This window comes from Vulpes vulpes, chromosome 2, assembly GCF_048418805.1.
Source record: "Vulpes vulpes isolate BD-2025 chromosome 2, VulVul3, whole genome shotgun sequence".
Classification (NCBI taxonomy): Eukaryota; Metazoa; Chordata; class Mammalia; order Carnivora; family Canidae; genus Vulpes; species Vulpes vulpes.
The window spans coordinates 140,438,220-140,452,532 of NC_132781.1; positions in this window are offsets into that span (position 1 = coordinate 140,438,220).

Below are 14,313 nucleotides of genomic sequence, written 5' to 3' on the forward strand. Positions count from 1 at the left end.
CTGGGAAGAGATGTCTCATGCCAGCAATTAAATGCTTAGCCCAGAAGTGACTTGTGTGACTTCTGCTTATAACTCTTTGGTCAGGACCAGTCCCATTGTCCCATCTGGCCACAAAGGAGCAGAAAGAGCAATCCTACCATATACTTAAATGTAAAGAGCCAGAAATATTTGGGGAATGGCATAATAGCTACTGTGATTGTTTGGGCTCTGCCTTCAGATCCACCCTACTTCTCGAGTCCTCTAGCAATCTTCCAAGGAAGAAAACAGTGTTATTCAATTCAAGATATGGGAATATAGTATCAGAACTTCTATATCTACCATTTTAAAAACCCAACAAGGTAGAAAATTTCTTCTCTGTCATGCAGTAGAAGTACAGAAGTAAGCAGTCTGGAACTTGGGTGATGGTCGATAGTGAGCAGGATCTAGAGCCCTTCTACTTCTTGCTCCACTATCATTATTTTACCCAGTGGTTCAAGGAGGCTACTCAAGCTCCAGCCATTATGTTTTTGTTCAAGCCAGCAGGAAAAAATATCTACTTAGGTTCTTTAATAGGCTTATTGAGATGTAATTCACATGTCATTCAATTCATGCATCTAAGGTGTATAATTCAGTGGCTTATAATAGAGTCAGAGGCATGTACAACCTTTTATCAGCCAGTTTTGAAACACTTTTGTCACCTCAAAAGATATGTTGTAATATAACCCCCTACACCCTCAGCCTCCTGCAGCTCTAGGCAACCGCACACCTATTTTCTGTATCTACAGATTTCCCTATTCTGCATATTTCATATGAATGGAATAATATAGTATGTGATCTTTCGTGACTGGTTTCTTTCACTTGGGATAATGCTGTCAATGCATGTTGTACCACGTATCAGGACTTCATTCCTTTATGTAGCCAAACACATTCTGTTGTATAGATATACCACATTATGTTTATTCATTCATCAACTGATGGACATTTGGGTTGTTTCCACCTTATGGCTATTCTGAATAACACTTCTGTATACATTCATGTATAAGTTTCTGTGTAAACGGATGTTTTCATTTCTCTTGGGTATATATATACTTAGGAGTAAAATTACTAGAACATATGGTAACTCTGTATTTTAACCATGTGAAGAACCATCTGACTGCTTTCCAAAGAAGCTACACCGTTTTACACTACCACCAGCAGTGTATGGAGGCTCCAATTTTCTCACATCCTCACCAACACTTGTTTGTCTGACTTTTTATATAGCCTCCTCATGGGTACGGAGTGGTATTTCACTGAGGTTTTGATTTGTAGTTATTTGATGACTAATGATGAAGTTTTTCATGTACTTATTAGCCATTTGTATAGTAGTTTTTGGAGTAATGTTTGCTTATCTCTTTTACCCATTTAAAAAAATTGGGTTATTTTTCATTGTGAGTCTTTATATATTTGTCTTTACACATCCTAGATACAAGTCCCTTATCAGATGTAGAATTTGCAAATATTTTCTCCTGTTCCGTGGGTTGCCTTTTTGCTTTTTTGATGGTATTCATTGAAGCATAAATCTTAATTTTGCTGAATTTCAATTTATTTATTTTCTCTCTTTTGTTGCTCATGCTTTAGGTGTCATATCTAAGAATTTTTTTTTGCCAAGTGCAAGGTCATGAAGGTTTACTCCTATTTTCTTCTATGAGTTTTATGGATTTAGTTTTCACATTTAGGTCTTTGATCCATTTTGAGTTTTTTTTTAATCTAGTGAAGCAGGGATCTAATTTTATTCTTTGGCTTATGGCTAACCAGTTGTCCCAGCACCAGTTTTGAAAAGACTATTATTTCCCCATTGGATGGTCTTGACATCCTTTCTGAAAATCAACAGGGTTACAAGATACAAGATGAGTCTACCAAAATCAATTACATTGGATACACTCACAGTGAACAATCTAAAAAGGAAATTGAGAAAACTCTTCAACTTACAATAGCAACAAAAAGAATAAAACACTTAGGAATAAATTAAGTGAAATAATAAAATAGATTAAAATTCATTAATTTAATAAATAATGAAAATAATGTAAGTGAAAACTTTACACTATGAAACTGCAAACATTGTTGAAAGAAATAAAATAAAGTCTAAATAACTGGAAAAATATCCCATGTGCATAGGTTGTAGGACTTAACATTGTTAAAATGTTTGTATCCCCCAAATTGGTCTACAAATTTATTGTAAACTCTTTTAGAATCCCAGCTGACTTCTTTTTAGTAATTGACAAGTTGGTTTAAAAATTCATTAGGAATTGCAAGAGACCCCAAATAGCCAAAATAATCTTTTGAAAAAGCAAACTAGGAAGACTTATTCTTCCAGATTTTAAAACTTACTATAAAACAATGGTAATCAAGACAGTTGGTACTGGCACAAGGAGAGACATACAAATTGTTGGAATAGGGTCGAGTCTCTAAATAAATCTACTTTTAAATAAAAAACTCAGGAAATGAAGCTTTAATAGTCTTTAAAGTTATAGATTGGCACTAGTTTCTTCATTCTGTCCTATGTCACAAAGATTGTATGTCCTATGAATTATACAAGGTATTCTGAGGAGAAGAGTGGATGGACAGCTTCTCTCGTATTCATTTTTTTTTTTCAGTACATTTTGAGGAGTTGTACTTTCCACGTAGTAATTTAATTGGATTATAGATAATCTTACCTTGCTTAATGAAATAAGCCTTTTTAAAAAAGGACAAGTGGCTGAAGAAGATTCCATGAAGACACCAGTTAAACTTTATAATAATGCCAGTAGAAGTGAAGAAGAGTATGGTGGGGCTGTCACTCCCTCTCTTCACATGGTTCTTTGACCAGCCATAGTATGAGATAAAAACGATGGTTATCTATTAAGATCTGAAAGAACTTGATTAAAAACAATTGAAATTTACAAAAAATATAATTAGAAACAACATCCCTCCTGTTGACACAATAATAGCTATATAAGACACAATAATAGCTAATATAGGATATTAGTTAATGACAGTATGATGCCCTCACAATTAGAAAAACATTAAAAATAACTGCTCATTTTATCTTCATCTCATCATTTCAAAAATTCATTTTTTGTATATGTGCATTCATAAAAATTCATTCCTTTACTCAATAAATCATTGATCTAGAGCCCCTGGGGTGTGGTAATAAACAATGCAATTATGTTGCTCTCATGGAGCTGACATTCTCATGGAGAGAGGCTGACAATGAAGAAAAACATATAGAATATATTTTTCATTATACATATTTTGTTCAGATGTATGTGTATGTGTGTGCATGAGTGCAATTTTTTCTCTTTGTGGTTCGTGATCATTAAAATTTGGTAACCACAGGTCTAGATATTCAAACATGCTCTTTTGTTATGAATGATGCCTCAAAGGAAAAATTTGAGAGGTACTAACATTGAACCTAATTCCAGAATAATGATAGCTCAACATCCTTTCCTGAGGCTTCTTCCTCTCTACCTTCCTTCTCTTGTGTTATCTTGAACAAAATAAAATTCTAAGAACCAGCATTTTGATCGTTTTGGTATAAGTATTAGCTATATATAAATGTATAAAAGAAACTACTATGAACTTAGCTGCTTAAAACAATAGATATCTATCTTCTCCCAGTGTCCATAGGTCAGGAATCCAGGTACAGCTTAGCAAGGTCTGCTATTCTGGGGTTGAATCAAGGGGTTGGCCAAACTGGGGTTTCATCAGAAGCCTTGACTGGGGAAGGATGCTTTTCCAAGCTCACCTGATCATTGGCAGAATTCAGGGCCTGGGGGCTGCTGGATCTTAGTTTACTAGGGTCTTAAGGTCTTCGTTTCTAACTGGCTGTTGGCCACAGACTGCTTTCAGTCCTTTGCCATATGGGTCTCTCTAACATGGCAGCTTCCTTCAGCAACACGTGCAAGCTTGGAAAACAAGAGGGAACATTCACTAAAAAGACGGAATCCATATTTTTCTATATCCTAACCATGAAGTGCCATCCCATCGCCTGTGCCATGTTCTTCTTTTCCTTGCTTTTATAAATTAAACTTTCATCATCTGGTTTTATTAATATATGGGATATAAGAAATAGTGCAAGGGACCATAAGGGAAGGAGGGGAAACTGAGTGGGGGAAAATCAGAGAGGAAGACCAACCATGAGAGACTCTTAACTCTGGGAAACACACTGAGGGTCACTGGAGGGGGTGGGTGATGGGCATCAAGGAGGGCATGTGATGTGATGAGCACCGGAGGTTATAGGCAACTGATGAATTATTGAACACTACATTTGAAACTAATGATGTATTATATGCTGGCAAATTGAATTTAAATTTTAAAAAAAAGAAAAAGTAGTGTAGTGTCAAAATGAAAACAAATAAATTGAACTTTTGATTTTGAGAAAGTTGTAGGTACACATGTAGTGGTAGGAAATAATACTGAGAGATCCATGTACCCTTTACCCAGTTTCCCCCAAAGGCAGCATCTTGCAATATCACAACTAGGATATTGACAGTGATACAGTCCAAATACCCAACATTTCCATAATCATGAGGGTTCCTCATGTTGCCTCCAGTAGCCACATCTAATTCCCTCCTTTCCCCACCCTCTCTTTAGCCCCTGGCAATCATGCATCTGCTCTACATCTCCATGGAGATTACATAAACGTAATCATATGGTATATACATACCTTGTAAAATCTCCTTCCCTCAGGCTTTGTCAGGAATAGAAATAAATCTGTAGATAATGTTCCTAAATGGACCCAATGACACAGTTTCTGTGTCACATTCGTCTGATTTTCTTTTCACCATCAAATTACTCCTTTAAGTAGTCAATATTTTCATTTATAGAAATGGATTGAAACTCACTGCATTCGATTGGGTTCCCCAGAAACAGACTCTCAGGTGGAGGTTTGTGCATTGGAGCTTGGCCCCAGCAGATACGCCTAATGAAGAAGTGAGGAAGGCGGGACTGGGCGAAAGAGAAGAAGAAGGAGAAGCTGTTCCACAGCATTGCTGCCCCTGAGGTCTCGGCTCACCTTATGGAGAGCCCTGAAACCAGATGGCACTTCAGAGTGGTGCCAAAGCAAGGCTGGACCCATATCTCTCCATTCCAGCTCCTTTGATTCTTCATGTACATTTTATTTATTTTTTTTTAAATTTTTTTTTATTTATTTATGATAGTCAAAGAGAGAGAGAGAGAGGCAGAGACACAGGCAGAGGGAGAAGCAGGCTCCATGCACCGGGAGCCCGATGTGGGATTCGATCCCGGGTCTCCAGGATCGCGCCCTGGGCCAAAGGCAGGCGCCAAACCGCTGCGCCACCCAGGGATCCCTTCATGTACATTTTAGACTCAACTTGTAGGTTCCTACAAAGAATCTTGCTGGGGCTTTTATTTGAGTTGTATTTAATCCATAAATTTATTTGGTAGGAACTGACACACTGAAAATATAGAATCTTCCAATCATGAAACATGGCCTATCTGTATTTATTTAGGTCTTCTTTGATTTCTTTCATCAGTGTTTTACAGTTTTCAGCATACTGATCTTTGCCTTTGCCAAATTCTATTGGTTAGAAACAAAGAGATGGTTTCTCCCACAGTCCAAGGGGAGGCGACCAGACCACAGTACGGACACCAGGAGGAGGAGATCATTGTGGAAGAGCTGTAATCCACTTTCTATCACCTCACAACCTCCTGGCTAAGAGGGTTCTGGTGTTCATGGGCCCCTGGGTTCTGGGGATAAGCTACTCAGAAGCGGTTCAGAAGAGAGAAGAGTGTTTGCTGTGGTCCTGAGCGGTCCCTCTCAGCATTCCTTCACACGATTTCTGCACATCCTCGGTGCTCTCCTGCTCTTGCCCATGCTGAGCCTCCAGCCTGCGGCTAGATCACTCCCTTTCTCCATTTATCAAAACTCTGACAGCCTTCTGATCCCAGGCTCAAAGACCACCACTTCCAGAAAGGATTCCTTGAGTCCCTGGGAGAATCAAGCTCCCCTCCTACCCTGCACAGGACACTTCATCCTGCCTACTTGTGTAGTTATTCTTGTACAAATTAGGTAAATTCCTTCTGTTGTGACAGTAGGTGGGTTCAAGCCAAAAAGCTACTTTATTGGCTCATAAAATGGAACAGTCCAGGGGTAGACTGACTTCAGGTACAGTCGGACTGGAGCAGTGATGTCAGGGTCCAGTCTCTTGTATCATCTTCTTCACCACTTCTTTGATTATCCTTTTCCCCAAGCTCCAGGGGCAGCAAGGTGCTTCCTGTGGTTCCAGACCGAGGACAATGAGGCCTAACTCCACTACAAGACGGAGTGTTCCTTTCACCCCACAGAGGGTCCTTGCTTGTGGCTCACGGCTCTGACTGGACCATATGTCCATCTCCGAACTCATCATCGTGGAGGCCAGGTAGCATGGCACGTGTCAAGGTGAGGCTGGTTGCCCTGAGGAAATCCAGGACATTGGACCAGAAGAAGCAGGAAGGTATTGAGCTAGCTGAAGCTCCACTGTGTCCAGGTCTATTCCCCCCACGGCCTGTGAGATCCCCAAGAGCTAGAATGGTGGCCTTTCCTTTTCTGTATTCCAGCACCTGGCCCAGGACCTAACACATACTAAGCGCTGAGTCGCTGTTTGTTGAATGACTAGATGAGCGTGTGGCTGAATGGAACAGGAATCAGCACACATTGTCTAAAGGGCCAGATAACCAATATTTCTGGCTTCGCAGCTCTTGATGTTGTGGCAGAAAACAGCCACAGGCAATACAAGCAGATGGATGTAGCTGTGTTCTTTTTTTTTTTTTTAATTTTTATTTATTTATGATAGTCACACAGAAAGAGAGAGAGAGGCAGAGACACAGGCAGAGGGAGAAGCAGGCTCCATGCACCGGGAGCCCGACGTGGGATTCGATCCCGGGTCTCCAGGATCGCGACCTGGGCCAAAGGCAGGTGCCAAACCGCTGAGCCACCCAGGGATCCCTGTAGCTGTGTTCTAATAAAACTTTATGCACACTAAAATCTGGGCATCACGTAAACTTCACGTGTCACCAACTATGCCACACTCACCAGGTGCAAAAGGAGGCGGCACAAGCTTGAGTTTGCTGCCTCCTGGCAGAGAGTACTGCTGGTCAGGAGGCTGCAAAATAACCCACCTCGAGCATCACATCTTCCATCAGTTCCACACCAAGCCGACTTTGTGCGGGGCCCATTGTTGTGCCATAAACATGTGAAAAGGCAACATTTAATTTAGGTCCAGCATCTGGAGCCTGCAGAGCCCTCATCGGGCAGTATTTACATTTCTGCGTTCCACACCAGTGCCTCTAAAATTGTTAAACTGTGTCGTCCTTGCGGCTTTATTAAACCTGCACGTTGCAGCCAAGCTTGACGAAGGCAGGAGCAGAGTTTCGGCTGGTCCAGCGGATTTGCTGGGCGGGATCCTGCTCCCTCCCAGGCGCTGCAGGAAGCCGAGGCTGTCCCGGCCCCCCGGCCCTCGAGCAGGCGCCCGGCGCCCACCAATTGTGTCTCTAATCAACTGCCTCTAAGCAGGTGAGCATTTATCTCAGTCAGTTACCCCTTATAATTACTGTATTGAACCTAGTTGTCTATAAAATGAATGGTTTGTTCAGACACTTTACCCAAAGAGTTCATTAGGGGTTAAACAAAATGCAATCCCATTTGCAAAGAGTATAATAAATTGTTTCATCTGTGAATTTAGCTGTTCTCCCTAATGCAGACATGGGTGTTACAGTGGCTTTCCCTTGATAGGGTTATGGGTTAATGAAATGCCTTTTCTGTTGCTTATTTTCCTCTCTTCTGTGCTGAGTGATAAGTAGCTAACCAACGAAGCTTGTAATTACAATCTTACAGAAACCGGGCCGATCTGTATATAAATCTCACCATCCAATTACAAGATGTAATAATTTTGCACTCAAGCTGGTAATGAGGTCTAATACTCGTGCATGCGATAATCCCCTCTGGATGCTGGCTTGATCAGATGTTGGCTTTGTAATTAGACGGGCAGAAAATCATTATTTCATGTTCAGGAAAAAATTAGGTTGGTGGGAAGTTAATTTTCTCACCGCTCTCTGAAGCGTAGACAAGAATTTAATGATTTAATCATGATTGTTAGCTCTTTTGCAATCAATTTGTAATGATTGTGTAGCAACTCTCTTCAAGGGAAGCTGCTTTGGAGAGGAGTTTGCAAACAGCCCCGTCCAGGGGGGCTGGCCTTCGAGGGACACGTGACAGCAAGCCCATTAAAGCTGTCTCCAGCGTGACTGACACGTGGGGAGCCCCAGCCTTCAGGCTTCCAGCACTCTCCTTCCAGCAGGGTCTCAGCGCTTCAGACTTCCAGCGCCCCTGACTGTGCTCAAGGAAGGGGATGCTTAGCTGCCCAAGCCTGGAGAATAATTTTGCTGGTGTCACGAGCTGTAGATGTCTGCTTACAAACTCAAGTGCCTGAGATATAACATAACCCCGTCACTTTCTTTACATTTACTTAATTTGAACTCGGAGACTCGTGCTCCGAGTTTGGTGGGACCTGTAACTTCAGATCAGGTGGGCTCTGCCCCACCTCCCGAGACGGGTGGATGCCCAGGACCTCCGCGGCCAAAGCCCCTCCTGTCTCCTCCTGCACGGTCCCCTCTGGCTGCAGGGCCCCAGCTCCCCTTCCACGCGTGAGACATAAGAACCTTTGGGGAAGTCAGGAATCATGGAACTAGGGTCCAGCCTCTGCTGGAGCTCTGCTGAGATTGTACAGCCATGGGGAGCAGGTCCTGGCTTAGATGAGTCTTCACAAACCCCCTCCCCGGGCTCCCTGCTTCTCATGCTAAGGCTCCTCTCGGCCCCCCAGCCCGCTCCAGCAACAACACACCATCTCTTCAATGGCTTTCCTCTCCCAAATGATCAGAAGAGCCTTTAACTTCAGGCGGCTTCAGTCTGCAGCCCTGCTAAAACTCCAGAGGCCAAGAATTACAAAGCCCGCCTACCTGCTTGAAGGGGAAGATAGAGGGAGAACAGACTCTAATTAATATTTCAATAAATTATCCTCCCATATTGACTCAGACTTCCTCCTGTGTGTTCACCTGATGATTTACTTTCTAAGTGAACCAAACACATTTTCTCTCCCGATATTGGGGAATCTGATTATCGCTTGCAGGTATCTGGTTGGTCATCCACATCCTTCTAGAAGTTTATATTCAGCTCTAGCTGGATGCATAAGACAGAGCAAAGGATATCCTGTGTGTATGGTGGGGTGGAGGGAGGTGAAAAACAGTGTTAACATTTATGAATGCGTTTTACTGAATTTCAGTGACTCTGTCAATTGTGAAATGCATCATTATTTTATATGCTAAGAAAGTAAAAAGTCGTCGCCATCTAAAAGTATCATACTGCTTCTTTAATCACTTATAATTTGTATTTCATACGTAATGAGAGCGCTCTTTCACACTTACATAAACATAGATTTTTATCAGAGATCATTCATTTGTACACTTTACAAAGAAGACGTTAAGTGAAATAAATTGGTGAAGATATTCCTTAGTCATGTTCATATTCAGAGAACAGATTTTCTGAGCTCTGAGTCATCGACGTCTGTGTTTTCTCAAAAGAATCCTGCACTACTGTCTTCAGAATTTTCCTTCTAAGAAATGACCCCCTTGTGCAAATTTTGACACTTACATGCAGGTAACACCAGTGATGTCATGATTGCTCCCAGCCAACATGCTCCCAATATCAATGATGTGAGGGGGAAAAAATGTGCATCTCAAAACTGATGGAGTCCAATAAGTATCTGGCCTTGAACCAAAGGACATGTTTTTCAGCCAGGGCAGGTGGGATGAAGACAGAGAGAGCTTGAGTCAGGCTGTGATGTAACGAAAAGGAAGCTCAGGTCCAGCTAGCATGTTCTCAATGTAATTACATGAGAGGTGAGCTGAGTTCCAGGTTCCAGAAGCTGGGAGCCCCTCTAGGGCTTCCCTAGGGGATGGGGAAGATGGCTGGGGGGGCCCCCTAGAGTTGAGGGCAAGCAAGGCAATTGGGGCACAAGAGAGGGGCCCTTCAAAATGCTTTACTAGAGTTTCCACTCCAGGCAGGTGGAATTTTTGGCTACATCATGCTCATTCCCACTACCAGGCTCCCTACCCATGCTATTTATCCCACGTGGATACCCTTGTATATCACCTCTCTTTCTCCGAGCACTGCCAGGGTGTCTTACATCATCATCAGGGAGCGACTTGGCTAGAGGTACTGTCCCCTATGAAAATACAGCTTCCGTGAGAGGCTTTTCAGCTTGCATGCCACTGGCTCTCACTCTCAGTGCCCTGTTGCCATGCACTTGTGTTTCCTTGTTCTTATGTGTTCCCTCTCACCATAGGGCCTTTGCACATGCTTGTCCTACTGCTCAAAAGTCTCTTTCCTTGCTCATCCTTCAGGTCTTGGCTCAAGCTTCATCAGGGAAGTTTTCCCTATAGCCTGAGCAGATTATCCCTTCCACTCATGGAAGACACTAGGCCACGTGTCTCTTCCTGCACAACACTGGTCACGGTTGCAACTTCCGTTCCTTCATGTGATTACCTGACAAAAGTCTGTATCTCCCACTAGAGTGTTAGTTCCTACAGGGCAGGGGCTTTGTCTGCCAACACAACGTCTGCACATGGTTAAGTGCTGTCTCTCACCCTCTATCTTCATGAATGAACGGATCGCTTATAGATGAATGAATAAATTAGAGCATGGATGATAAACATAAGAGCCAATTCTGGTTGCAGCAGGAAGTACAGCAGCCCCTGCTGAGAGTGTAGTTGCTCTCCGACCAGGCAAGGTGGATAATTGTGAACCTTTCACGTGACCCTTGCCATGGACCATAGAGAGCCCAGTGAACCCTTGGACAATCATACTGAATGGTGTTGATTTGAATTATTCCTCTTCTTTCTTCCATTGCCAGTCTAAATTCTAGTCACAGGGCATTTAATCTCTGAAAAACTGCCTCCCCGGGGCACCTGGGCAGCTCAGTTGGTTAAGCATCCAACTCTTGATTTCAGGGTGGGTCGTGATCTCAGGGTCGTGGGATCGAACCCCGAGTCGGGCTTCATGCTTAGTAGTTTACTTCTCTCCCTCTCCCGCTACCCCTCCCTGTGCTCATTCTCTCTCTCTCTCTCTCTCTCTCTCTCTCCCTTCCTCCCTCCCTCCCTCCCTCAAATAAATAAACAAATAAATCTTGAGAGAAAAAACTGCCACCCTTATTCTACCATCTGCCTTGAGGCCCCATGATCATATTCTATCTGATTTTATCCCCTGATGACTCCAAGGTCATTTGTCTGGACTCTGCAGCTGCCTCAAAAGCCCCAAGAAGGCAGGAAGGGTGGCCCCTTCTCCTGCAGCCAGCCTGGGACCAAACACCGACTAGATGTGTACGCCGTCCTCCGAGGTGGGGCACCAGCCTCCCAGCAATGCCCTATGTCTTTTCTCTGGGCTTCAGTTTTCTCTCCAATTCTTGATTTAGTTTTTCTTCTTTTCTCTTTTTTACAATTGTAGTAAAATCTACACAACATGAAGTGTACCATCTTAATCACTTCTAAGTGTGGTTCTGTGGCATTGAAGCACATTGTTACCAGTGAGCACCTGTCACCACATTCCATTCACAGAACACTTTTCCTCTTGCAAAACTGAAAATCTGTCCCCATTAAATAGTAACTTCCCATTCCCTGCTTTTCCAGCCCCCTAACACCCACTGTTCCACTTTCAATGACTTTGACTACTCTAGGAACCTCATGTGAGTGGGATTATATAGTATTCATCTTTTTGTGCTGGCTTATTTCACTCTGTGTAGTGTCCTCAAAGTCCACCCATGCTGTAGCAGGTGTCAGAATTTCCTGTCTTCTTAAGAGGGGGGTTGAACCTTATTTTCAGAGAAAGCAGATCCTCCTGAAGCATGATGAGAGCTGTGCCAGTTCTCTTCACCTGCAGAGGTGTGTTCCAGATAAAGAGAAATGGTCTGGGGATGTAGAGACATCCTTGCTCTGTTGAAATCCAAGTTTATCTCTATTTTTGACTTAATTGTGGTTGTTTTGGGTAGATTTTAATGGAGACAAGTAGAGAAAAATGAGTATTTTTTTGCTAGAAGTCTGTGCTCATATAAAATGTCATTGTTATTATACCATGTAGCTATGATTATAAAACAATTATGCTCACTTTTCAAAGCTTGTAAAACTGAAAACAAAGTATAAGGAGGAAGTCTATCTTCCTATCCCCCAGAGGGAGCTCTGATAACATCTGGGTACTTTTCCGGGCCAGGTAGGATCCCAGGACAGGGCAACAGGGGGACAGGGTGCATAAGTGGGGTTCTGTTAGTTTCTTGTGGCAAGGGGGAAATGTGTCCTGCTATGCCTTTTCTGTGTAGCAAATAAGAATAATTTAGAGTATGAAAAAGAACAGGACCATGCCAGGCACCATGTGAATCTTTCTACATACATGAAATAAGCTAATCCCCACAATGATCCAATGAAATGGACCCTATTATTATCGTTTCTGTGTTATAGATGAGGGGACTGAGGCTCAGAGTGGTACAGTGACTGGAACAGCTGGGAAGTGGCAGCAGGGGGTTGTGGAAGCAGAATCCATGCTCTTAATTATCCCCTGCCTGGCCTCCAAAGCCCTCAGCAGAGCATTTTGTCCATAGAAGGTGCTGACGCATTATTTGCTGAATTTCACTGAAAGTTAAATTCCTTCCTCACCAGGAAGTGTGGGAAGTGGGGTTTCTTTTTGTTCAAGAATGAATATTATACTGCACATCCATTAGGATGGCTACTATTAAAATAAGCAGGGGTGCCTGGGTGGCTCAGTCGGTCAAGCATCTGCCTTCAGCTCAGGTCATGATCCTGGGTCCTGGCATTGAGCCCCATGTCGGGCTCCCTGCTCAGTAGGAATCTTGCCTCTCCCTCTGCCCCTCTCTACCACCACTACCTCTGTTTGTGCTCTCTCTTTCAAAAAAATAAATGAATAAAATCTTTTTTAAAAAGCCCAAGCAAACAAAAACCCAGGAAATAAGTATTGGCAAGGATGTGGAGAAGCTGGAACCCTTGGACATGGTTGGTGGGCATATAACACAGTACAGCTGCTGCAGAGAACAGTCTAGTGTTTCCTCGAAAAAATTAAACATAGAATTACCATAAGACTGAGCAGTTCCACTTCTGGGGAGATATACAAAAGAATTGAAAGCAGGGTCTCAATGAGAAATTTGTACATGCACATTTATAGTAGCACAGCATGTTTATAGTAGCTCTCAACAGCCAAATGGTAAAAGCTACCCAAGTGTCCATCAATGGATAGATGGATAAACAAAATGTGATCTAAAGATAAAAATCAGATGGAGGGAAAGAAATCCAAGCAAAAGCTGACGAAGAGCTTATACTACCAGGAGAATTGCTCAATGCAACAGAGGGAGAGTTGGAGAAATGGGCCTCCATAGACTCAAAGGATTTATATGCAATATGGTCTTTATACAAAAGGAACTCAGAGTCTTGATGAAAAGCAAGCTAGCAAAACTCAGGCAAGAAATGGAGAGAAAGCAGAAGCTTTATAGAGTAGAATACACCACTGAGAGCAACAACCACCAAAAAATACCCATGAGCAAAAATTCAGACAGGAAGGTGGTGAGCAAACAGGTCAGAGGAAACTATAACACTGAAATGGAAGAGAATCCAAAGTATAAATATGAAAATGATGGGAGGGGATTGAGAAACATGGAAGACAAAGGAGGTCAAACGTACACATGTCATCGCCTGGTGTGGTGTGGAGGGTATTGGGGAAGAGGCTCAAGCCAGGAGGAACATGGCCAGGTGTGCCTCCAACTTCTCCACCGCAGTTTGCAATTCATGAGGCAATAATGTTTATGATGCTCTCGTAGGAAAAAAATAAGACCCTCAGCCAAACCACCACTCAAGTATAAAGACAACACACTCTCAAGCATGCAAGAACTTAGTTATAAAGGACCTAGGGATCCTTCCTGAAAGAGGGAGGGAGAGAGAGAGAGAGAGAGAGAGAGAGAGAGAGAGAGAGGAAGGAAGGAAGGAAGAAGGAAAGAAAGAAAGAAAGAAGAAGGAAAGAAAGAAAGAAAGAAAGAAAGAAAGAAAGAAAGAAAGAAAGAAAGAAAGAAAGGAGGAAAGGAAAGGAAAGAAAGAAAGAAAGAAAGAGAAAGAAAGAAAGAAAGAAAGAAAGAAAGAAAGAAAGAAAGGAGGAAAGGAAAGGAAAGGAAAGGAAAGGAAAGGAAAGAAAGAAAGAAAGAAAGAAAGAAAGAAAGACTTAATGACTTAAGTCTAGCCAATTTAGGGATGCATCAAAGTAAAGAATTCTGG